This window comes from Anomaloglossus baeobatrachus, chromosome 4 (assembly GCF_048569485.1).
Source record: "Anomaloglossus baeobatrachus isolate aAnoBae1 chromosome 4, aAnoBae1.hap1, whole genome shotgun sequence".
NCBI lineage: Eukaryota > Metazoa > Chordata > Amphibia > Anura > Aromobatidae > Anomaloglossus > Anomaloglossus baeobatrachus.
In genome coordinates, this window is record NC_134356.1 from 261,081,725 (window position 1) to 261,107,168 (window position 25,444).

Sequence of the window (25,444 nt, forward strand, 5' to 3'; positions counted from 1 at the left end):
ATAAACAGCTTGGAGCTACTGTTGAAGATCGAAATAGATATTTTAGGAGTTTTCAAGCAATGTTTAAAATGTTTTCGCAAACTCTCCAATAAATTTACCTTACCTTGAGGCTTAAGGCCCCGTTACACGCAACGACGTATCTAACGATATATCACCGGAGTTACGGATTCATCATTAGCGACGTTGTTGCGTGTGACACCAACGAATGGCCGTTAACGATCAAAAATACTCACCTTATCGTTAATCGTTGACACGTTGTTCATTTTCATAAAATCGTTGATTGTTGAGGACGCAGGTTGTTCGTCGTTCCCGAGGCAGTACACATCGCTACGTGTGACACCTCGGGAACGATGAACCACAGCTTACCTGCGGCCGCCGGCAATGAGGAAGGAAGGAGGTGGGCGGGATGTTACGGCCGCTGTGACGCCGCACAAACCGCCCCCTTTAGAAAGGAGGCGGTTCGCCAGCCAGAGCAACATCACTAGGCAGGCAAGCTCCTAACGATTTTGTGCGCCACGGGCAGTGATTTGCCCGTGATGCACAAACAACGGGGGCGGGGCTTTCACCAGCGAAATCGCTGCGTGTAAAGTCCCCTTAAGATCCCACAATGAGTTTTTGGTGAGTTTCTGATGCTGCGTATTTTCATTGTACAGTAAACACAATGTCTTACAGTCCCAGCAAAATGGATGGGATTGATAGAAATCTCATCCCACTATGCGTAAACTCACTTGCGGTCCGTGTTTCAAATCCACAACACGTCAATCTCTGTTGCGGTTATGCAGACTGTTGTGTGCAGACTTTTCCCATAGAATAGCTTTGGATGCGGAAAATCCATAGGTTAGAAAACACCAAACACACAAAAAAAATGCATAAAATCCATATATGACTGTATCAATCAAGCTTTGTCGAAGCCAAGTACCAGGAATTATCAAAAACAAAGCACAAAGCAGCTTAATGTAAAATAAGACACACCAAAACGAGACACAAACTGCAGGGTCAAAAGCTCCATAATATATATAATAACATAACATAATTATACATTCAAAGACACAAGGAAAAAAAATACAATTTAAAACAAAATGTATCTAATAACTGCAGAAATACTGCAAAAAAACTGTGACATTAAAACTCACTAAATACTCATCATGGGAATGTAACTTAAAGGTCTATTTTAAGTTGTCCCCTATCCACCGGTTAGGGGACATTTTTATCAGTGTGGTCTGACTGCTGGGTCCCCACCCATACCAACATCAAGACTTGAAAAGTACCCCATTTTCTATGGGACTGCCAGAAAGAGCCAGGTGCTGTACTTGAATATCTCTAGCAGTACCGTAGAGTTGAGTAGAGAATAAATGGAGCAGTAGCACGCATGAGCAGCCACCAATGAACTCTGATGGGGCATTTGAGAGTCATGTTCTCGGAAATGGGGGGGTCCAACTGCTCGGACTTAAGGCCCCGTCACACTAAGCAACATCGCTAGCAACATCGCTGCTAACAAACAACTTTTGTGACGTTGCTAGCGATGTTGCTGTGTGTGACATCCAGCAACAACCTGGCCCCTGCTGTGAGGTCGTTGGTTGTTGCTGAATGTCCTGGGCCATTTTTTAGTTGTTGCTGTCCTGCTGTGAAGCGCACATCGCTGTGTGTGACAGCAAGACAGCAACAACTAAATGTGCAGACAGCAGGAGCCGGCTTCTGCGGAGGCTGGTAACCAATGTAAACATCAGGTAACCAAGAAGCCCTGTCCTTGGTTACCCGATATTTACCTTTGTTACCAGCCTCCGCAGCTCTCACTGTCAGTGCCGGCTCCTGCTCTGTGCACATGTAGCTGCAGGACACATCGGGTTAATTAACCCTATGTGTGCTGTAACTAGGAGAGCAAGGAGCCAGCGCTAAGCATTGTGCGCTGCTCCCTGCTCTGTGCACATTTAGCTGCAGCACACATCGGGTAATTAACCCCATGTGTGCTGTAACTAGGAGAGCAGGGAGCCAGCACTAAGCATTGTGCACTACTCCCTGCTCTGTGCACATTTAGCTGCAGCACACATCGGGTAATTAACCCCATGTGTGCTGTAGCTAGGAGAGCAAGGAGCCAGCGCTAAGCATTGTGCGCAGCTCCCTGCTCTGTGCACATTTAGCTGCAGCACACATCGGGTAATTAACCCGATGTGTGCTGTACTAGGAGAGCAGGGAGCCAGCGCTCAGTGTGCGCTGCTCCCTGCACGTGTAGCTGCGTGAGCTGGTAACCAAGGTAAATATCGGGTTGGTTACCCGATATTTACCTTAGTTACCAAGCGCAGCATCTTCCACAAGGCGCTGGGGGCTGGTCACTGGTTGCTGGTGAGCTCACCAGCAACTCGTGTAGCCACGCTCCAGCGATCCCTGCCAGGTCAGGTTGCTGGTGGGATCGCTGGAGCGTCGCAGTGTGACATCTCACCAGCAACCTCCTAGCAACTTACCAGCGATCCCTATCGTTGTTGGGATCGCTGGTAAGTTGTTTAGTGTGACTGGACCTTTACTTATCCCAGTGATAACTTTAATTGTTGGGATTAACTAGAGATAAAAGGATCAATCCGCTGCAAATCAACTTTGCAAAAAAGTTCAAATCAAATCAACTTTGTAAAAAAGTTCAAATCAAATCAAATTGCAAAAAAAGAAAATAAATGGCTAACGTAATTTCACACACTACTGAAGATTGGCAATCAGGGGGCAATATCAAAGCCACAATAAAGGTAAAAGATGAGGGCCAACCAATATTTTACAAAGCAGGGATAATAGGTCAGAGTGCACAGCTCATTCCACATAGGGATAGAAAATGGTCAGTCTAATCTGATTGTGTGTGAACTAGTGCAGTGCTGGATCACATTGAAAAAGGGAGTGATAGTCTGGGTCTGTGAAAAATAATCCACAGATTCAAGTTATATAGGGAGGTGATGTACCTGTACAACTGTCGTATAGTCAGTGTTACTGTGAGTTGATTGATCTGTAATATCCTGTAGTAACACTACCTTAAAAAGGAATCTGTCGGCAGGTTTTTGCTACCTGATCCGAGAGCAGCATGATATAGGCAAAGAGATCCTGAGTCCAACGATGTATCACTTAGATTAGTGGGGGCAGCTGTTCTGACACAAACAAAGCTTTTCGATGCAACAAAGTATCATAAGCGAGGAGAGGAATACGGGTGTAAGCCGCGCTAAAACTACAGAGTCCAGGTATGATTCCTTTTGTCTTGAAGAAGAAGATGGTCTGGATATATCTCTGAAATGCGTAGACTTATGAAAATAAAGGGATTTATTTAAATCTTCTGGACTCTATGGTTTTAGCGCGGCTTACACCCGTATTCCTCTCCTCGCTTATGATACTATTAACCTTCGGGGACACTGCTGACCACCACTGTTACTTGTGCAGAAAGGAGTTGTGACCAGCACGACCCCCATCAGGTGAGTGCGTTTTTAGCACTAGACCTAATCCCCCATAGTTGGTAAGACCCTATTTGCGCTTTTATTCCACAGCTACATCACGTTCTCGATGTAACAAAGTAGCAGAGCTCAATGAGCTGTAGATATCATGAGTCCAACAATGTATCACTTAGATTACTGGGGGCAGCTGTTCTGACACAATCAATCAGCTTCTAGATTTAACAAAGCAGCAGAGCTCCATGAACTGTCCTGCCCACACCAGGCTCCCTCTATAGAGATTGTACATATACAGTGAAGTGTCAATCAGAGAAGAGTGCATGCTGGACTGATGTGCACATGACATTGTAATCCAGCACTGATAATCACTTGGTAATAAAGCCTTTAGTTTAAGTTACCACTAGCACACAACCTGATAAGAGAAGCATAGTTGATTTCTGTTTTTTAACCCCTACCTCTCCTACAAAGGAGATGTGGTATGATCAGACCATGTCCCTGTACAGTCAGATACGGCCATTACACAGTACACAGCAGGGACACATTTTTAAGATTATTTCACACGGGAACATTTTTTTTTAAAACGCATCTCATTCTAGAAAATATTATTATTCCAAGATCTATTGATTAAAGTCAACTTTAAAATTATATTTGTTGGTGGGAAAACCCCTTTAAGCCAGCGAAACACAGTGACATAAGTGTCAGGTGTGATGATGAAGCTGGAATTTCCATTCTACTTTTCTTATTCGCTAAATTTCAAAATCCCATAAAGCTCCTGTGAGCAAATAAATTAATCTGTAAAGCTGCAGAAAACTAGGTCCGGCATTACAGTAATGATTTCATGATCAGTCCAGAAAGATTAAAATTTATATGCGAGAATGCTGAAGAGCGAACACTGAAGAATTCACAGTATAGTAATTCATCACAGGCCGTCCCTTTGATCAGGAGTGTAGCACCTTTAATTTAATAACTCATGGACACCCAGTACCGCTTCTATATACAGTCTCTGAAGTCAAGCTGTTTTCAGTTCCTTCCGAAAGAAAATTCCAACAGGAAGCTGCACCCACTTTATTAAGTTGCTTCATAGGCAGTGTGTCATTTCTTTATGTTGGGTCTTATTTCCTAGCAATCTAAGATTTTCTAAATCTATATGTGAGTTTGTATGTTTTGGAGGAAACTTGAAGGATAATTCACATCTGTGGCATCGCTCACTCTTTAATGTAAAGTTGACTTAAGGAAAAGCGAGACAAGAGCTGCCTTTATGTCCTGCAGTTGGCATAGTAATTTATATTATAAGTCTGCATAGTTCATTGATTGTGTAAAACAGGGACTTTACTATGAGCGAATGTTTTCGCTCCAGACTTTTGCCAGGTGCTGTATATTTACCAAGTGATAAAATAGATTATGTGCAATAATAATATTTTTCCCATAATAAAAAGCCTGTTCTAGCTGGACATGTCGTGTTGTTTTGCAGTTTTGAAAACACTGTGAAATCCATCTGTTTCTATCACAGTTTAGATGGGTGCAAAAGTAAGTAACAGGAAGTGTGAATTAAGCAATGGAATGATCTGAGCTCAGTACAGTCTCCTGGGGACCTGAGCAAGAGATGAAAAAAGAAAGTGAGACCAAGTAAGTGAAAAAAGTCACAGTTCCAAGCATGTGTTTGCAATTGGGCATTTGTTCTGGAATGAGTCTGTTGAGACAGATAGGACGGAGTCAAGTGGAAAAAGTGTTTCAATATATTAAGCAGATCTAATGTAAAAGAAAACTTACTGAAATCAAGAACAGAGATGATCATCCACCAGCTGTGTTTCTTTATTAACGAACATTCCCATTAACTTTTTGGTAGTGTGAGTATAAAAATATGCTCACCTACCTCCACTGTCTCCGGTATCCAGTGCCGTTCTTCTCTGGTTCTCTGTGACGTCACTACAATTCTGAGCCAGTTCCTTCTATGCACTATGCATGAACCTAAAGTAAATTTTACAAAGATAGTGTTCACGGCCGTCTCTCAGCATTTAGAGACTTGTGATAGGATCTGGGCCAAAGTCTCACATTGGCATCTGAGACTCCTCATATTAAACTTATTTTCCTTTCTTTTGGGCCTTTGAGGGTAAAGGCCCTGTCGACACAGAGATAAATCTGTGGCAGATCTGTGGTTGCAGTGAAATTGTGGACAATCAGTGCCAGGTTTGTGGCTGTGTAGAAATGGAACAATATGTCCATGATTTTACTGCAACCAGAGATCTGCCAAAGATTTATCTCTGTGTGTGACGGGGCCTTTAATATCAGCTTTGCTTTCCAGCAGCTTTTGATTCCTGGCCTCAGGTGCTTTCAGTTGGTTACCACTCCCTTCCCCTATATGTGGTGACATCTCCCAGTAGAGAGTGCCCATTATTCTGATACATTCGGAAGCTACCCCTGGAGATGAAAGGAGCTCCTGAGCCCTTTGTTGTTATAAGCGATGTAGACTGCAGTCTTGGTGTCTGACTGCAGCCATGCAGTTGGTCCTTATCCTTTGTTAATTCCCATGTATGTTATACCTTCCCTTCTTGTTGTTTTAGTGCAGCAGTAGGACTAGCGGTCCTCACATGCCAGCTCACTAGCTAGGGTTATTGCAGGGATTACTAGGGTTTCAGGTATCCTGCTCAGCGACAGGTGCAGTACCTGTATAGGGCTTGCTACGAGTGCAGGGTGCAGCTGCAAGTGAGTGCAGGTGGTGTTCCATCATCCCCCTCCCTAGCACCAGGGCCCACCATTGTTAAAATGTCCTCAATGTACCCCTTGTTTGTTGTGGTGAACACCTAATTTTTTGTGTGTCTTGCCTTGTGCCGGACCTTCCCCAAGTCCGAGCATGACAGATAACCTTTTGAGCCTCGTTCCTATGTGCTATGCATGAACTTGAAGTTAGTTTTTCAATGAAAGCCTATTTAGCTTCGTTCTCACGCTCAGTGAGCTTTCATTGTGAAAAAGACTTCTAGGTCCCGCTGTCTGAAGAACAGTGATGTCAATGAGAAGCAGAGAAGAACGTTGCTGGATGATAGAGAGCAGCTGAAGGTGGGTATATATGATCACACTCACATTACATTAAATACTACACTGGGCAGTTGTACAGGCACACATTTTTATTTTACCAATTATTTTATTTTCATACTGAAAATAGACCTTAGTGTAGACTCTTACAACTGGGATGTTAATATTTAGAAAGCCAAAAAAAGAAGTAAGGTATTTTTTAAGTTTTATTGGGCAGGCTATGGAGTAAATTATCAAGAAAAATTACTAAAAACATTTACATACAATTACAAATACAACAAGGCTTTAGACACCATATACTATTTCTTACCTTCTTCTTTTAGCCTGGTCGCACTATAATATCACCATTGATGTGGGAAAACAGAAGGGATTGTTCTTTTGTCAGTTGTCTGGTGAAAGACAACCTATGAGAGAATTCTCCCCTATGAAAAAAAATCTTTGTTTCATGGTCCTCCATCTCTTGTGGTGACATCCCTGTCAAGTAGAGGTAGTGTGCTAAGTTTATTTTTTTCCATTTTTAAAGATTTCTATTAATTTATTAATTTAAAGTGAGCCTGTCAGCATGACTTTGTAATGTTAAAGACATTGGTGTAATGGTGCTAAAATACTGATTAAATTGATACCTTTGGTGAAGAAATCACTTTGTGGTTTTTCTTTAATCACCATTTGAAGTTTTCTGTTAATTAGATCTTAATGCACAGGGGCTGGACAATACACTGGGATTTCTCCTCCCTGTCTAATATTCTTCAGCTCCTCTGCCTGCATCTGGTCTTTGAGTGACAGGTAACTGCTTTCTCAGTAACCTGCCTCTTCTTTTTCAATAGATTTCAAACAAAGGAGGCAGGTTACTGAAAAAGCTGTTTGTAAGTACATTCACCCGCATACAGCTATTAATACATACAGTTGAAACCAGACGTTTACATAGTTTAGAAACACTATCTAAAAAGACACATATGCATGTTTTTCTAAGTATCTGACATGAAATCAGAATAAATCTTTACCGTTTTAGATCAATTAGGATTACCAAAATTATTTATATTTGCCAAATGCCCGAATAATGAGAGAGAGAATTGTTATGCTTCAGTGACTGAGGAGGATCAGAAAAAGGACAAAAATGCGGAAACCCAAAAAGTAACCAGAGTGGCTGGAACCTTAACGGACTGCAGACGTAATACTGACATATGTGACGCCCTGGACTAGCCAGGTAGTCACAAACATACCAACACACACACACCCACCCTAGGCAGATACATCAGCCAAACACAAAACCCTTGTTCCTTCCCTCCAGGGTCTGATGTCCACACCAGGTGGGGCGGAGCCAGGCGGTTGGCCCCATCCACCGAGGAGTTCACAGGCCTGGAGGCGGGAAAAGTGTCAGTTAGAGTTTGGAGGTGGAAGTGAGAGGAGTGAACACTTGGGTGTCTGGGTTGGAGCCCAGACACTAACAGCAAGATTGGCAGACGGTGGTGGCCATCTGCAGGAGTCAGTGGAACTCCGCAGAGCCGTAAGGACCGGGGTCGGGTGACGGCCCGCCGGTACCGGACCGGGGAACGGAGTGAAGCTAAGCACACAGGCAGGGCCATCGAACCCCGACCAGGCTTGGAGTCGCCATCAATAGTCAAATCCGAATGTGACAGGAACCCCAGGGGTTTCCCAACTACCAAGTCCCGATTGAAGGCAACCGTTCACCCAGAGAGGATATACAGCCACCACCACAGGCTAGAGATCCAAGGGCCAGCGCCTGCGGGCAACACGGGCTCCTACGGCACCTATACGCCGGGGAGCGGACTACCGGTGGGCAACTACAGGAGTCAATAACTTACTAAAACGTGCAGGGAAAGACAGCCACCATCAGCCATCCGGGGAGAGCACAACAACAACACTGCAGCCGGCTGCGGGACCCGTCCATCCAGCCGTTTGGTTTACCAGAGACTCTGTCATTGTCTATCTGAGTGAGTACACCAGAGCCATCCGGCACCGTGCTGCCCCTGCACCCTAGCCATCCGGCCTCCCCGTTACTACCACCAGGCCCCGGGATCACCAACCCCCTACCCACGGAGGGGACATCTCAGCTGCACCCTACCATCTCTCCCGGGATCCCCGTTATCAGCAGCGGTGGTGCCATCATCACCACGTCCCGTGGGTGGCGTCACGAACAATCTCCCTAAACAAACTACCCCTTTTCACTCACAGGTGAGGAGCGCTGCTTGAGTCCCCGGGTCTGGTCCACCGCTCGAGTCACCGAGCAGCAGCAGCAGAAGCCCCGGACCCAAGCGTGGCGAGCGCGTCCCCTCCGCCCGCGACACATACAAATAGAAGTAGCCGTGGGGCGTGCCTACAATGACCTAGTCGCCTCAAAAAAGCCGGAGAACTAAGTATTCTTGCACAGACGTGTAAATCTAAAAATAAGGAGCGCTGATAGTGTAATACCAACAGATCAGTGAGGTAAATTGGGAAAAATACACTCACCTGAAATGGTTGTGACAGTCACAACCACTAATACGCATAAGATAATGGCGTCTGCTGCAGCCCCACGTTGATGTGCATACAAAATGGAGAGGATAGGGGGTTAATGCTGCGCATCAGCCGAAATGAAGATGCATAAACCCGATTTCTTTTTCCCTCCTTTAAACAATATGGGACAGCCCATATGATGATGTCATGTGGAAGCTTCTGATAGGTTTATTGGCAACATCTTAGTTAATTAGAGGCACATCTGTGGATGTATTTTAATGCACACCTGAAACACACTGCTTTTTTGTGTAGCATCATGGGAAAGTCAAAAGAAATCTGCCAAGAAGAGAATTGTAGACTTGAACAAGTGATTTCATCCTTGGTTGCAATTTCCAGATACCTAAAGGTGCCTTGTTCATCTGTACAAACAATTATACAGAAGTACAAACAAGATGGGAATGTCCAGCCATCATACCGCTCAGGAAGGAGACAGGTTCTGTGTACCAGAGATCAACGTGCTTTGGTCAGACATTTGCATATCAACCCAAGAATAAAAGCATAAGACCTTGAGAAGATGCTGATGGAAGCTGATAAGTTGTGTCATTATCCACAGTGAAATGAGTACTATATCAGCTGAAAGGCCACTCTGTCAGGAAGACGTCATTACTCCAAAAGAAATATAAAAAAGCCAAATTAATGTTTGCAAATGCACACAGGAAAAAAGACCTTAATTCTTGGAGACATGTCCTGTGGTCTGACGAAACTAAAATTGAACTGTTTGGCCATAATAAGCATCGTTACGTTTGGAGAAAAAAGGGAGAAGCTTTGAAGCTTAAGAACACCATCCCAACTCTGAAACACAGGAGTGGCAGCATCATGTTGTGAGGTTGTTTTGCTGCAGGAGGGACTGGTGCACTTCATAAAATATTGGCATCATGAAGAAAGAAGATTATGTGGCAATACTGAAGCAACATCTCAAGAAATCAGCCAGGAACTTAAAGCTTGGGTGGAAATGCGTTTCCCAAATGGACAATGACCAGAAGCATACTGCCAAACTGATTATAAAGTGGCTTAAGGATAACAAAGTCAATGTTTTGGATTGGCCATCACAAAGCCCTGATCTCAATCTTATTGAAAATTTATGGGCAAAATTGAAAAGGAAGGTGTGAGCAAGCTCATGGCTCAGTCACAATAGTTGGTAGAAATTTAGGCCCATTCCTCCTGATAGAACTGGTGTGAGAAGCTTGTGGAAGAATATCCAAAATGTTTGATCCAAGTCATACACTTTAAGGGCAATGGTACGAAATACTAATGAAATGTATGTAAACTTTTGATTTTGCAGAAAGTAATAAAAATGCCTTAAAACTAGAGTTGAGCACGGTTCGCGGTTCGAGGTTCTCCAGTTCGCGGCTCGAGTGATTTTGGGGGCTGTTCTAGTTAGAACTAGAACTCGAGCTTTTTGCTAAAGCTCGATAGTTCTAGATACGTTCGAGAACGGTTCTAGCAGCAAAAAGACCAGCTAATTACTAGCTGGCTTTCCGCTGTAATAGTGTAAGTCACTCTGTGACTCACACTATTATGAAATTTCAGTGTATAGTGTGCGGGAACAGCGCATTCAGATCACTGCTGTTTGTATAATGGTGATCGCCATTTTTTCTTTTCCTTGTCTTCCTTCCCTAAGCGCGCGCGTGTAGTGGGGCGGGCCAGCATGTCAGTCAATCCCAGACACACACACAGCTAAGTGGACTTTTAGCCAGAGAAGCAACGGCATGTGTGATTGGATGTCCATGTCACATGTCCCTGCATTATAAAAAAGGACATTTTCCTCCAGCACGCCATTATCTGCCTTCTGCGTCCTTGGTGTTAGTCACCGCTGGCGCAGCGCCTATCTCCGATACTGCTGTGTACGCTCTATACACAGCGCTGTACAGAATAGGGATAGCACTTTCTATCAGTCCTTTTAAGGGCTAATACCGGCAGGGTCAGAGCCACAGGTGACAGGTCCGTGAAAACAGAGTTTAACAGCTACACAAGATGACAGCGTCTGTGTAGCTAAGGTCAGGGATTTCCTCGCTGCATTTTCCCATTAGGAGGGATAGAAAGGCAGGCTTCCTTTCCTCTACCCAGAGACCCACAACGCTGCCACTGTACCCTCCTGCCCTTTGCACACTCAAACTCATTGTTACAAAGCCATTATACAAGCAAACACTGAGTGAACTTAGTGGCATCCTAAACGTGGCTGTTGGACTTCTGTATTGTCCCATTAGTGCAAAGATATTTGCAGCACGTCTGCCTGCATTGCACACTCAAACTCATTGTTACTAAGCCATTATACTAGCAAACACTGAGTGAACTTAGTGGCATCATAAAAGTGGCGGTTGGACTTCTGTATTGTTCCACTAGTGCAAAGATATTTGCAGCACGTCTGCCTGCATTGCACACTCAAACTCATTGTTACTAAGCCATTATACTAGCAAACACTGAGTGAACTTAGTGGCATCATAAAAGTGGCGGTTGGACTTCTGTATTGTTCCACTAGTGCAAAGATATTTGCAGCACGTCTGCCTGCATTGCACACTCAAACTCATTGTTACTAAGCCATTATACTAGCAAACACTGAGTGAACTTAGTGGCATCCTAAACGTGGCTGTTGGACTTCTGTATTGTCCCACTAGTGCAAAGATATTTGCAGCACGTCTACCTGCATTGCACACTCAAACTCATTGTTACTAAGTCATTATACTAGCAAACACTGAGTGAACTTAGTGGCATCCTAAAAGTGGCTGTTGGACTTCTGTATTGTCCCACTAGTGCAAAGATATTTGCAGCACGTCTGCCTGCATTGCACACTCAAACTCATTGTTACTAAGACATTATAATACCAAAAATTGAGTAAACTTAGTGGCATACAAGAAGTGGCTGTTGTACTCCATTAGTGCCCCACTGGTACAAATCTATGTGCAGCACCTCTGCATGACACCCTCCTGCTCTGTTTTTAATAATCTATAATGATAGCAAAAAATGCTGCCATTTAGTGGCATACAAGAACTGGCTGTTGTATTTCATTATTGTCCCACTGGTGCCAAGCTATTTCTAGCACCTATGCAGGACACCCTCCTGCTCTGTTTTTAATAAGCTATAATGATAGCAAAAAAATGCTGCCATTTAGTGGCATACAAGAACTGGCTGTTGTATTTCATTATTGTCCCACTGGTGCCAAGCTATTTCTAGCACCTTTGCAGGACACCCTCCTGCTCTGTTTTTAATAAGCTATAATGATAGCAAAAAATGCTGCCATTTAGTGGCATACAAGAACTAGCTGTTGTATTTCATTATTGTCCCACTGGTGCCAAGCTATTTCTAGCACCTGTGCAGGACACCCTCTTGCTCTGTTTTTAATAAGCTATAATGATAGCAAAAAATGCTGCCATTTAGTGGCATACAAGAACTGGCTGTTGTATTTCATTATTGTCCCACTGGTGCCAAGCTATTTCTAGCAAATGTGCAGGACACCCTCCTGCTCTGTTTTTAATAAGCTATAATGATAGCAAAAAATGCTGCCATTTAGTGGCATACAAGAACTGGCTGTTGTATTTCATTATTGTCCCACTGGTGCCAAGCTATTTCTAGCATATGTGCAGGACACCCTCCTGCTCTGTTTTTAATAAGCTATAATGATAGCAAAAAATGCTGCCATTTAGTGGCATACAAGAACTGGCTGTTGTATTTCATTATTGTCCCACTGGTGCCAAGCTATTTCTAGCAAATGTGCAGGACACCCTCCTGCTCTGTTTTTAATAAGCTATAATGATAGCAAAAAATGCTGCCATTTAGTGGCATACAAGAACTGGCTGTTGTATTTCATTTTTGTCCCACTGGTGCCAAGCTATTTCTAGCACCTGTGCAGGACACCCTCCTGCTCTGTTTTTAATAAGCTATGATGATAGCAAAAAATGCTGCCATTTAGTGGCATACAAGAACTGGCTGTTGTATTTCATTATTGTCCCACTGGTGCCAAGCTATTTCTAGCACATGTGCAGGACACCCTCCTGCTCTGTTTTTAATAAGCTATAATGATAGCAAAAAATGCTGCCATTTAGTGGCATACAAGAACTGGCTGTTGTATTTCATTATTGTCCCACTGGTGCCAAGCTATTTCTAGCACATGTGCAGGACACCCTCCTGCTCTGTTTTTAATAAGCTATAATGATAGCAAAAAATGCTGCCATTTAGTGGCATACAAGAACTGGCTGTTGTATTTCATTATTGTCCCACTGGTGCCAAGCTATTTCTAGCACCTGTGCAGGACACCCTCCTGCTCTGTTTTTAATAAGCTATAATGATAGCAAAAAATGCTGCCATTTAGTGGCATACAAGAACTGGCTGTTGTATTCCATTAGTGCCCCACTGGTGCCAAGCTATTTCTAGCACATGTGCAGGACACCCTCCTGCTCTGTTTTTAATAAGCTATAATGATAGCAAAAAATACTGCCATTTAGTGGCATACAAGAACTGGCTGTTGTATTTCATTATTGTCCCACTGGTGCCAAGCTATTTCTAGCACATGTGCAGGACACCCTCCTGCTCTGTTTTTAATAAGCTATAATGATAGCAAAAAATGCTGCCATTTAGTGGCATACAAGAACTGGCTGTTGTATTTCATTATTGTCCCACTGGTGCCAAGCTATTTCTAGCAAATGTGCAGGACACCCTCCTGCTCTGTTTTTAATAAGCTATAATGATAGCAAAAAATGCTGCCATTTAGTGGCATACAAGAACTGGCTGTTGGACTTCCATTAGTGTCCCACTGGTGCAAATCTATTTGCAGCACCTCTGCATGACACCCTCATGCACATTTTGCTACGCTAATTTTATAGCAAACTCAGGGAATTCCTTGCTGCATTTGATCATTCGGAGGGATAGAAAGTGAGGCTTCCTTTATCTTTTCCTTCTGTTCATAGACAGCATCTCCAAGTCCACACCCGAAGAGCAATTTCTCCTCCACGTCTAAGTGTGGAGAGGCAGCTAGTGCACATGCGTGTGCCGATTTACCCCAGCCGCAGCCTAACTACAGTGTTTCGCCTAGTGAGTATGCTCAGCCTGACTGTGCCATTCCTGAGGCTAAGTCTTCATTTCGGGATACAGCGCATGCTCCCACACTTAGTGCGAAAAGCCTCTTTGCACAGGTACTTGCACTCCGTGCCGGGTCTAAGTCCTGTGTTGTGCCTAGACACCATGCTAAAGCTGATAGTCTTTTTTTGGAGACTGTATTTCATGCTACTGAGCATGCTCAGGCACTTACTGCATCAGAGACTAGGTTCGGTAATGAATTCTTTGGCACTGCCCCTGATGTGGGGGGCCCATATAGACCACAGGGCATCAGGTGTCCTGACGATGTGGCCAGGCCACTCCCAAATGGCTTGCAGAGGCTCGCCCCTATGACTTGTCACCTCATTATTGATGGTCAGACGATGACTGGTGAGGTGTTTGTGTCGTGGCAGCCATGAGGTCATTATTGAAGTTGCGGTTCCAAATAGGACGCTAGTTATGCCACTCATGACGTGTCACTCTGCTTTTGTCTTCAGGAGGTGCATTGTGGTCCACCCTGGTTTGAGGCGGACCCAGGTTATAAAACGGGCTGGAGCCAACAAGGAGGTGCGCAGTCTTCTATTATGCTACGAAAGAGCACACCTCCATGTGTTGAACCCATTGCGGCTTTAGGCCAGAGGTAGGCAGGGATAGGGCGTCGATGCAGGCCGCCACCACAGTTGGTAACGCAAAACGGTTAAGACCAGCTCCTGTACTACAAGTCCTGCTTGTGCAGCCCAGTGGCATTAACAGGCCTGCTGCTGCTGATGCGCCTGCTGTCCACAGGTGTGGCCCCAATGCACACGGTCAGCGTACTCAATGGCCCCTGTGATGTTAACAGGGAGTTCCTGGGCTGGGTGGGCGTGTGGACCCTTTGATGCTAACAGGGCTCCCAGTCTCCAGATCCCAGTGGCGTCTAACTCGGTTCAGGCAACTATTAGTTTCATAGCCACACAGATCTGTATCTGTCGCGGGCGGAGGAGGGGACGCTGCGCTCTCCCACTGCTCGGGTCCGGCTGCCGCTGCTGCTGCGGCTGCTGCTGCTCGGTGGTGGCTCGAGAGGTGGGCCGGATCCCGGGGACTCGAGCGGCGCTCCTCGCCCGTGAGTGAAAAGGGGAATTTGATTGTGGGGGTTTTGATTGTTGTCCGTGATGCCACCCACGGTTGTGGTGATTTTGGTGACACCACCGCTGCTCTGGACGGGGATCCCGGGAGCGGTGACAGGGAGCAGCTTTGTTGTTATTTCTCCCCTCCGTGGGTAGGGAGTTGGTTGTCCCGGGGCCCGGTAATGGGGTAGGAGTGGATGGCAGGCGGGTTGTGGGGCCTGGTGAGGTGCAGGGTCGCAGGGGCAGCGCTGTGCCGCACGGCACGGAGGTACTCACTCAGCCCAATGATGATGACACAGTTCACGGTAAAACAAGCGGCTGGATGGACGGGTCCCTCGGACGGCTGCGGTGTTGTTGTTCCCTGCAGGTTAGTGATGACTGTCTCTCCCTGCACCTATGTTCTATGTTGATTCCGATGGGTTTCCACCGGTAACCCGCTCCCCGACCTGGATGTGGGCCGGAGGAGCCCCTTTTGCCCGCAGGCGCTGGCCCTGGGAAACGGTTGCCCTAGGCGGTGGCGGTGTCTCCCCTTCACAGTTGGACAGTTGCCTTCTGTCGGGACTTGACTGTTTGGAAACCCGGAGGTCCCCTTCACTAACGGATTCGGCAAATTCACGACGACTCCTAGCCTTGCCGGGGTCCGAAAAGCCCCTGCCAATGGTGCTGGCTTCTCCTTGTGTACCGGTCCGGTACCGCCGGGCCACCGCCCGTCCACGGTCCTTACGGCAAACTCCGATAGGCCACTCCTGCAGACGGTCACCACCGTCTGCCATCCTTGCTGCTCCGTCCGGGCCACACACCCGGACCAACTTCAGGCTCTTTAGCTGTCACTTTACTCTTTCCACTTTCACTGTCAAAACCGAACTTTTTCCTCTCCAAACTCTATCTCTCTACTTCCCCTCCTTCCACTTCCTCCTCCAAAACTAGACTGCCTGGTTTCCCTCCTCCAGGACTGTGAACTCCTTGGTGGGCAGAGACCAACCGCCTGGCTCCACCCCCTGGTGTGGACATCAGCCCCTGGAGGAAGGCAACAAGGGTTTTGTGTCTGACCTTGATGTGCTTGCAGGGAGTGTGGGGTGTGTAGATGTTGTGCTCTGTGGCCCCTGGCTTGTCCAGGGCGACACATATCCTCCACCTAACCTTCCAGGTGCCAACCTCTCCTTTTCCATCTGGGAGCACGGTGGACATTGACTGCTGATGGGGATATATACCTTTCTCTTTCTTTTCTTATTAATTTTCGTTATATAGCGGTAACATAGTATATACCACCTTATCCAAATCTGCCAGTCCCACCGTAACAGATGGTGTTTCTTCATCAAATGTTACTTTTGCTTAACCACCAAACCCACGGACAAAAACTTTTTTCCCCTTTCCAACACAACTGTTCCCCTTTCCACCAGCATCTGTCCTTTTTCAACTCATTTGGTATATGACCAAAAGTGCAACTCTGCAGGGACACCATACTCAATGCCATCTCAGCAGTCAGCACAGCAGCCAGCCCTCGGTCCCTCAGATGTGGACAAGTAAAAGACCATTTCCTCCTATCCATGACAAAGCGTTGAGATTCACTCTGTGCAGCACTGGTGTTTACTGGAAAAGCAGATCTAAGAATCCGTACCACCTTCTGCAGATACTCCTGTATACGTGCGTCCCTTTCTATGGCAGGAATTATTTCGCCAAATTTTGTCTTGTACCAGGGATCTAACAGTGTGGCAACCCAGTAGTTAGCATTACTTCGAATTCGTACAATCCGAGGGTCATGTTGTAGGTAGTGCAGCAAGAAGGCGCTCATGTGTCATGTGCATCCAGGAGGACCAAGTCCTTGGTGTGTTGGTGGCAGAGAGGTGAGAATCGTGCCTCCTTCCTCTGCCCTCTCCCCCCAACCTCGCACAACCGAAATGTGAGCAAGCTCTCACTCATCTGCTGAGTCTTCCATGCCCATCGCCAGTTCGTTCTCCATTCTTCATGGGCTCCTGCACCTTCCTCAACAATTTTTGCTGATACTACGCGCCCTTGTTAATCCCTCTCCCCCACCATGACTGCCGCCTAGGTGCCGCTCACCGTCTGGACCTTGTAGATCTTATTATCCCTTCTGCACATGACTCCTCCTGTACTTCCTCCCCTTCCTCTTGGACCAACACCTGACTCCGAATAATGCTTACAGTGTGCTCCATCTTGTAGATGACCAGAATTGTCACGCTGAGAATGGCATCGCCATTGCTAAACATCTTCGTCGACATTTGTAAACTGTGTAGAAGGGTGCATAGGTCCTTGATCTGACACCACTCCAGCAGCGTGATCTGCACCACCTCTGGATCAAGTTAGCCCAGGGTATACGTCAGACCGTATTTCAGCAGGGCTCTGCGGTGCTGCCACAGACGCTGCAACATGTGCAGATTCCAATTCCTGCGTGTCGGAACATCGCATTTCCGGCGTTTAACCGCCAGACCCTAAGACTTCAGGAGCGATGAAAGTTGCTAAGCTGCTGGGTGCGAAGGATGAAAGTGAGCACATAGCAGCGTGCCCGCTGCACAAGGCCATGTAGGCCGGGATGGTATTTTAAAAATTGCTGGAGAATCAGATTCAACACGTGAGACATACAAGGCACGTGTGTCATTTTGCCCTGCCGAAGGGCCGCAGACAGGTTTGCATCATTGCCGCGCACGGCTGTTAAGTCACCAACATAGTCCACTCAATCAATTTGTACTCCGGTCGCCAGGTGACGTGTTCCTTTCGTGCATAGTGCTGATGATGGGAAAGGAGTCGATGCCAGCGGCGCAGGTGGACGCAGGTTATGGTCACCCATTGGGTTGCGTTACCTTGACAGATACAGAACCACAGGCTGAATGTAGGTGGTGGGTATCTCACAGATGAAGTACCATCATTCAGCTACAACCAATGGGAAGACACCACACCCTTTTTTAGGCCCCTCCTGTCTGCAGACCACTGACAGACAAAGCTATGAACCTCTTGTTACTGTTACCCCCAGTTCAGTTTTATGATTTTGTGTGCTTATTACCTGACTACTTTTCCTGCTTGCTGTTTATGTACCTCGTTGGCCGATCCGCATTTCACCTCTGCTTGTTTTCTGATTAAGTCCTGGCCATCCCATTCTGTTCCTCTTCCTCAATTAATGTTTTTGACCCTGCATGACTACTATTCTCTGGAACTGCAGCCTTCCACAGGTATTGATCAACTTGGGCCCTGTGTAATTCCAAATCACTGTATAGGGGTTAAAGGGTTTCAGGGTTCTGGGTGTCCAGCTTGGTGAGTGGCTTGCCTCTAGCCTATCCTTTACAGCCCATCTGAGTGTGTCGATCCAGGCAGGCGTTACACCGTGCCCTCTGCAGAAGGCCATGTAGGCCGGGATAGTGTTTTAAAAATTGCTGGACAACCAGGTTCAACACGTGAGCCATACAAGGCACGTGTGTCACATTGCCCTGAAGAAGGGTCGCAGACTGGTTTGCATCATTGTCGCACCCGACCTTCCCTTGCTGCTGGTTGAGTGGAGACAACCATTGATGAAACTCGGTCTCACTCTCCACAGCTTACCGTCCACAACTCCTCAGCGGTGTGACTCACATTTCCCAGACATTTCTAAGTAAAGAGTTGACCGCATCATGCTGTTGACCTGTGCTGCTAGCATAGTAAGGAGGTGTGTGGGATTCCTTGGGCGCAGTTACAAGGAAGGGTGGTCTGACCACACAGGGTTTGGGCCAAGGTGGAGGACCCACACGAGGTTGAGGAGGCAGAAGCAGTGGAGGAACTTGTACATACAGAGGAAGGATTGACACACAAGTCGTGGGGACGGCAAGACTTGTACAGCAAACCCTTCTCCATCTCTCGCCATAGTTACCCAGTGCCCAGTCAGCAACTTGTAACTCCCCTGTCCATGCTTACCGGTCCAAGTATCTGTGGTGAAATGCACCCTGTCACACACAGAGTTTCTCAAGGAATCGGTGAGGTTGTGTGCGACCTGCTGTGGTAGCACGGGCACGCCTTTCTTGGAGAAGGAGTGACGACTGGCCATCGGCTCTTGGGGCACTGCAATGGGCATAAAGTCTCGAAAATCCTTGGTCTCAAAAGGGTGTAAAGGCAGCCTTTCTGTTGCCAACAAGTTGCAGATGATGAAACTCAACCTCTTAGGCATGTCATGCCCTTCGAAAATCATGTAAAACACAGCGAGGGGACTCCAACCACAGTCTCCCTCGTTTCCACTAATTGGGTCACACACACCCCACTTGACTGGCATCAGTTGACCCCCCCTTTTGAAAAAGAAAAAGATGCTTGGCATGAAGCACTCTCAAAAATACGCGTGCCTTTCACCTCCCCTGGATGACCCAGGGGAAGAAAAGTCCTCTGAGAGCCATAACTTGTTCATCTTGGTTCTTTTACAAACACAGCGAGGGGACTCCAACCACAGTCTCCCTCGTTTCCACTAATTGGGCCACACACACCCCACTTGACTGGCATCAGTTGATCCCCCTTTTGAAAAAGAAAAAGATGCTTGGCATGAAGCACTCTCAAAAATACGCATGCCTTTCACCTCCCCTGGATGACCCAGGGGAAGAAAAGTCCTCTGAGAGCCATGACTTGTTCATCTTGGTTCTTTTACAAACACAGCGAGGGGACTCCAACCACAGTCTCCCTCGTTTCCACTAATTGGGTCACACACACCCCACTTGACTGGCATCAGTTGACCCCATTTTCATGATGAAAAAGATGCTTTGCATGAAGCACTCTCAAAAATACGCATGCCTTTCACCTCCCCTGGATGAGCCAGGGGAAGAAAAGTCCTCTGAGAGCCATGACTTGTTCATCTTGGTTCTTTTACAAACACAGCGAAGGGACTCCAACCACAGTCTCCCTTGTTGCCACTAATTGGGCCACACACACCCCACTTGACTGGCATCAGTTGACCCCCCTTTTGAAAAAGAAAAAGATGGTTTGCATGAAGCACTCTCAAAAATACGCGTGCCTTTCACCTCCCCTGGATGAGCCAGGGGAAGAAAAGTCCTCTGAGAGCCATGACTTGTTCATCTTGGTTCTTTTACAAACACAGCGAGGGGACTCCAACCACAGTCTCCCTTGTTGCCACTAATTGGGCCACACACACCCCACTTGACTGGCATCAGTTGACCCCCCTTTTGAAAAAGAAAAGGATGCTTGGCATGAAGCACTCTCAAAAATACGCGTGTCTTTCACCTCCCCTGGATGACCCAGGGGAAGAAAAGTCCTCTGAGAGCCATGACTTGTTCATCTTGGTTCTTTTACAAACACAGCGAGGGGACTCCAACCACAGTCTCCCTTGTTGCCATTAATTGGGCCACACACACCCCACTTGACTGGCATCAGTTGACCCCCCTTTTGAAAAAGAAAAAGATGCTTGGCATGAAGCACTCTCAAAAATACGCGTGCCTTTCACCTCCCCTGGATGACCCAGGGGAAGAAAAGTCCTCTGAGAGCCATGACTTGTTCATCTTGGTTCTTTTACAAACACAGCGAGGGGACTCCAACCACAGTCTCCCTTGTTGCCACTAATTGGGCCACACACACCCCACTTGACTGGCATCAGTTGACCCCCCTTTTGAAAAAGAAAAAGATGCTTGGCATGAAGCACTCTCAAAAATACGGGTGCCTTTCACCTCCCCTGGATGACCCAGGGGAAGAAAAGTCCTCTGAGAGCCATGACTTGTTCATCTTGGTTCTTTTACAAACACAGCGGGGGGACTCCAACCACAGTCTCCCTCGTTTCCCCTAATTGGGCCACACACACCCCACTTGACTGGCATCAGTTGACCCCCCTTTTGAAAAAGAAAAAGATGCTTGGCATGAAGCACTCTCAAAAATACGCGTGTCTTTCACCTCCCCTGGATGACCCAGGGGAAGAAAAGTCCTCTGAGAGCCATGACTTGTTCATCTTGGTTCTTTTACAAACACAGCGAGGGGACTCCAACCATAGTCTCCCTTGTTGCCACTAATTGGGCCACACACACCCCACTTGACTGGCATCAGTTGACCCCCCTTTTGAAAAAGAAAAAGATGCTTGGCATGAAGCACTCTCAAAAATACGCGTGCCTTTCACCTCCCCTGGATAACCCAGGGGAAGAAAAGTCCTCTGAGAGCCATGTCCACATTGTCAGTGGACAGACACGTGTGCTTATCTGCCAGCAGACCCCCAGCAGCACTGAAGACAGGTTCCGAGAGAACGCTGGCTGCAGGACACGACAAGATCCCCAAGGCGTACGTGGCAAGCTCAGGCAATTTATCCAGATTGGAAGCCTAAAATGAGCAGGGCTCAAGTTGCACAGTAATGGCATCGACGTTTCCTTGCATATACTCATATATCTGTGTCTCCTCCTCTTTTTCCTTGTCCTGCTCTTTTGTTTTCGCATGAGTATATGTCCTTGTCACTTTCCCATGTGTTTGTGTTGTGTTGTGAGTTGTTTGTCACCTTTTGGACACCTTTGAGGGTGTTTTCTAGGTGTTTTTATGTGTTTGTGATTGCCTGCCATTGTTTCCTATGCGGTTCGAGTTCGGTTTGTCGAACGTTTGACGAACTGAACTCCAAGGAGACCTCCGTTCGACGAACCGAACTCGAGCCGAACCACGACCGGTTCGCTCATCTCTACTTAAAACATTCTTTCTCTCATTAGTCTGGCAGTTTGCAAATATACAGAATTTTCGTTCCTAATTGACCTAAAACAGGAAAGGTTTATTCTGATTTCTTGTCAGATAGTGAGAAAGACTATGTATGTGTCTTTTTAGATAGTTTATTTAAACTTCTGGTTTCAACTGTATGTACAGATACTTTATTTCATGATTACTAAAACCGCAAAACATGACTTTTTCAGCCAACACTATATTAAAATGCTTAAAGGGAATCTGTCACAGGAGGCAACTTTCCTAAGCCAGCTATATGGGCATGTAGGCCATAGAAATTTAAATTAAATGACGCCTTGACATCTGCAATCTGATGTCTTATTCTAGAAATATGCTTGCTTTTCTTAATATGTAAATGAGCTATTAAGATCTCTGGCCGTACACAGATTTCCATGAGAATCTGCCTCCACAGCTTATTTTAATTTTAAGAGGGAGTTACCAGTGTGAGACATAATGACTAAAGGCCGCTTTCGTGACCGATATCGCTAGCGTGGGTACCCGCCCCCACCGGTTGTGCGACACGGGCAAATCGCTGCCCGTGGCGCACAACATCGCGCGGACCCGTTACACTACTTACCTGCCTAGCGACGTCGCTGTGACTAACGAACCGCCTCCTTTCTAAGGGGGGCGGTTCGTTCAGCGTCACAGCGACGTCACAGTAGCATCACTGAACCGTCACCCAATAGAAGCGGAGTGGCGGAGATGAGCGGGACGAACATCCCGCCCACCACTTTCCTTCCGCATTGCGGGCGGATGCAGGTAAGGAGATGTTCCTCGTTCCTGCGGTGTCACACGGAGCAATGTGTGCTGCTGCAGGAGCGACGAACTACATCGTTACTGCAGCCGCAACGATATTCGAGAATGGACCCCCATGTCACCGATGAGTGATTTTGCACGGTTTCGCGACGATGCAAAATCGCTCATAGGTGTCACACGCAACGGCATCACTAAAGCGACTGGATGTCGCAGCATGTAAAGCAGCCTTTACAGTCTGTTTTCCTGATTTAACTGCAGACCTGCATGTGATTATAGCTAACATACTACTGCAGAGCTAATACTTGTCGATTCATTACAAACATATCTGTAGCTTCTGTAGCTACAGCTCTCCTCTGTTGTCAGCACTGTTGCAGAGCTGTGTCTGACTACAGCTAGCACTGTTCCAGCTTCCATCTCAGGCAGCCAGGAGGAGGGAAGGGAGTACAGCAGAACTGACAGAACGGTGAGAGAACTGCAACTGCATATGTGTCTGTACAGTAATGAGAGACAGTTCAGCTCTGCTTTACTGTGTTAAAACATTGGTTTTGAGACATCAATATGTCATTGTATTTAATGTTCCAAGAATTCCATGCCCATATGGACTGCTTAGAGGGGTTGATCCTATTTTCAGATTCCTGTTAAGCTGTGAATTTCTTCATCCAACTTCCTCTCTGATCAAACTGCAATATGCAATGCTATCTACGATGTGCTGAGAGTTGACTGTTACCTCTCACTAGCACAAGTATTACATACAAGTGGCCTAGTACAAGGGGCTGCTGATAAGTGTTTGGCTTTATGATCTTCTTTTGGTTCTATGGTAACAAATATTACATCACATGAAAGCCTTATGTGTCTAATATCTGTTTTCAAAATTTTGTGTTTGTTGCTTATGACTAGAGATGAGCGAACCGGTCGCGGTTCGGCTCGAGGTCGGTTCGCCGAACGGGGGTCCCGTTCGAGTTCGGTTCGTCGAATGTTCGACGAACCGAACTCGAACCAATAGGCTATAATGGGAGGCAATCACAAACACATAAAAATGCATTATAAATGTACACAAACAGTTAATAAACATTGCCATAACACTTACCGGTCCGAGCGATCCCTTCTGCACTCTGTCTCCTGCCGCTATTCCATCCGATGATCGCTTAATCCTCCCGGTGACCTGCACTGCCAGCAGAGATGCAGGACCTATCGTGACGTCAAAATAGCCATGTGACCAGTCACGTGGCTATTATCTCATTGGCTACAGACTGGTCACATGACTATGACGCGTCATGTAGGACCTGCGAGTGCATCTCTCCGGTACACGGTGCACATATGTGTATCGCCGTGTACCGGCGACATGATCTACCACACGGTCGACTCCCCGTTCCGTTAGGGACCGGCTGACACAGCCGGTCAGTAACGGAGATCACCGTTGCCATAGCAACGCAGTTAGCGGTGACGTCACCGATAACCGCGGCTCCGAGAGCACCATTGCTATGGTAACGCGTCTGTCAGCGTTACCACTGTTACCGCTAGCAGCCAGCACTGATCACTCACGGAGTGAAGGCTGCACGCTGCTTCACGATTGTAGTGAGGATTGTAGTGAGGATGAGGTTCCCCAGCCCCAAGTGATGAGCTGGTGAACCTCATCCGATTCCTCACTACAATCGTCACTATTACTACACTAGAAAGAAAGAAGACAGAAGAGCAGGATTGTGGAGGGCTGACAGGGGGTAATAAAGATGGAGTCTCTAATGTGTCTGTGTATTTATTTCTATTAAAGTATTTTTTCTCTGTGTGGTGTTTTTTTTAACCCTTTATTGGAGATTCTTAATGGCCGGGTCAAACGTGCCTGACATTAAGAATCTCTGGCTTAATACTGGCTAGTAAAACAAAGCCAGTATTAACTCATGATTACCCAATAAGCCACCCGGCTCCAGGGCTGTTGGAAGAGTTGGATACAGCGCCAGATGATGGCGCTTCTATGAGAGCGCCATTTTCTGGGATGGCTGCGGACTGAAATCCGCAGCAGAGGCGCCCAGAAACCTCGGGCTAACCTGTGCTGCGGATTCCAATCCCCAGCTGCCTAGTTGTACCCGGCTGGACACAAAAATGGGGCGAAGCCCACGTCATTTGTTTTTTAATTATTTCATGAAATAAGTGAAATAATTAAAAAAAACGGGCTTCCCTATATTTTTGGTTCCCAGCCGGGTACAAATAGGCAACTGGGGGTTGGAGGCAGCCCGTGGCTGCCTGCTGTACCTGGCTAGCATACAAAAATATGGCGAAGCCCACGTCATTTTTTTGGTGGGCAAAACAATTCTGCATACAGTCCTGGATGGAGTATGCTGAGCCTTGTAGTTCTGCAGCTGCTGTCTGCTCTTCTCCATACAGATAGACAGCAGCTGCAGAACTACAAGGCTCAGCATACTCCATCCAGGACTGTATGCAGAAGTTTTTTGCCCCCTGAAAAAATTATGTGGGCTTCGCCATATTTTTGTATGCTAGCCAGGTACAGCAGGCAGGTACGGCTGCCCCCAACCCCCAGTTGCCTATTTGTACCCGGCTGGGAACCAAAAATAAAGGGAAGCCCTTTTTTTATTATTTCATGAATTTCATGAAATAATTAGAAAACAAATAACGTAGGCTTCGCCCCATTTTTGTGTCCAGCCAGGTACAACTAGGCAGCTGGGGATTGGAATCCGCAGCACAGGTTGGCCTGAGCTTTCTGGGCCCCACTGCTGCGAATTGCAGTCTGCAGCCGCCTCAGAAAATGGCATTTTCATAGAAGCGTCATATTCTGGCGCTGTATCCAACTCTTCCAGCACCTGCCTGCTATACCTGGCTAGCATACAAAAATATGGCGAAGCTCACGTCCTTTTTTTGTAGTTTTTTGGCAAAAAAATAAAAAATGCTTCCCTGGATTTTCCGATGCCAGTGAAGGTA

The 25,444-nt window shown here is 46.5% G+C and overlaps 1 long non-coding RNA gene across 1 annotated transcript in view; it reads left to right on the forward strand.

Moving 5' to 3' along the window:
• Positions 1–4,974: 4,974 nt before the first annotated feature.
• Positions 4,975–25,444, forward strand: part of LOC142301431 (uncharacterized) — a 41,003-nt gene continuing 20,533 nt past the window's right edge. The window contains exon 1 of the long non-coding RNA XR_012752802.1: positions 4,975–5,042. This is a non-coding gene — a long non-coding RNA (uncharacterized LOC142301431). The remainder of the gene's footprint in view (positions 5,043–25,444) is intronic.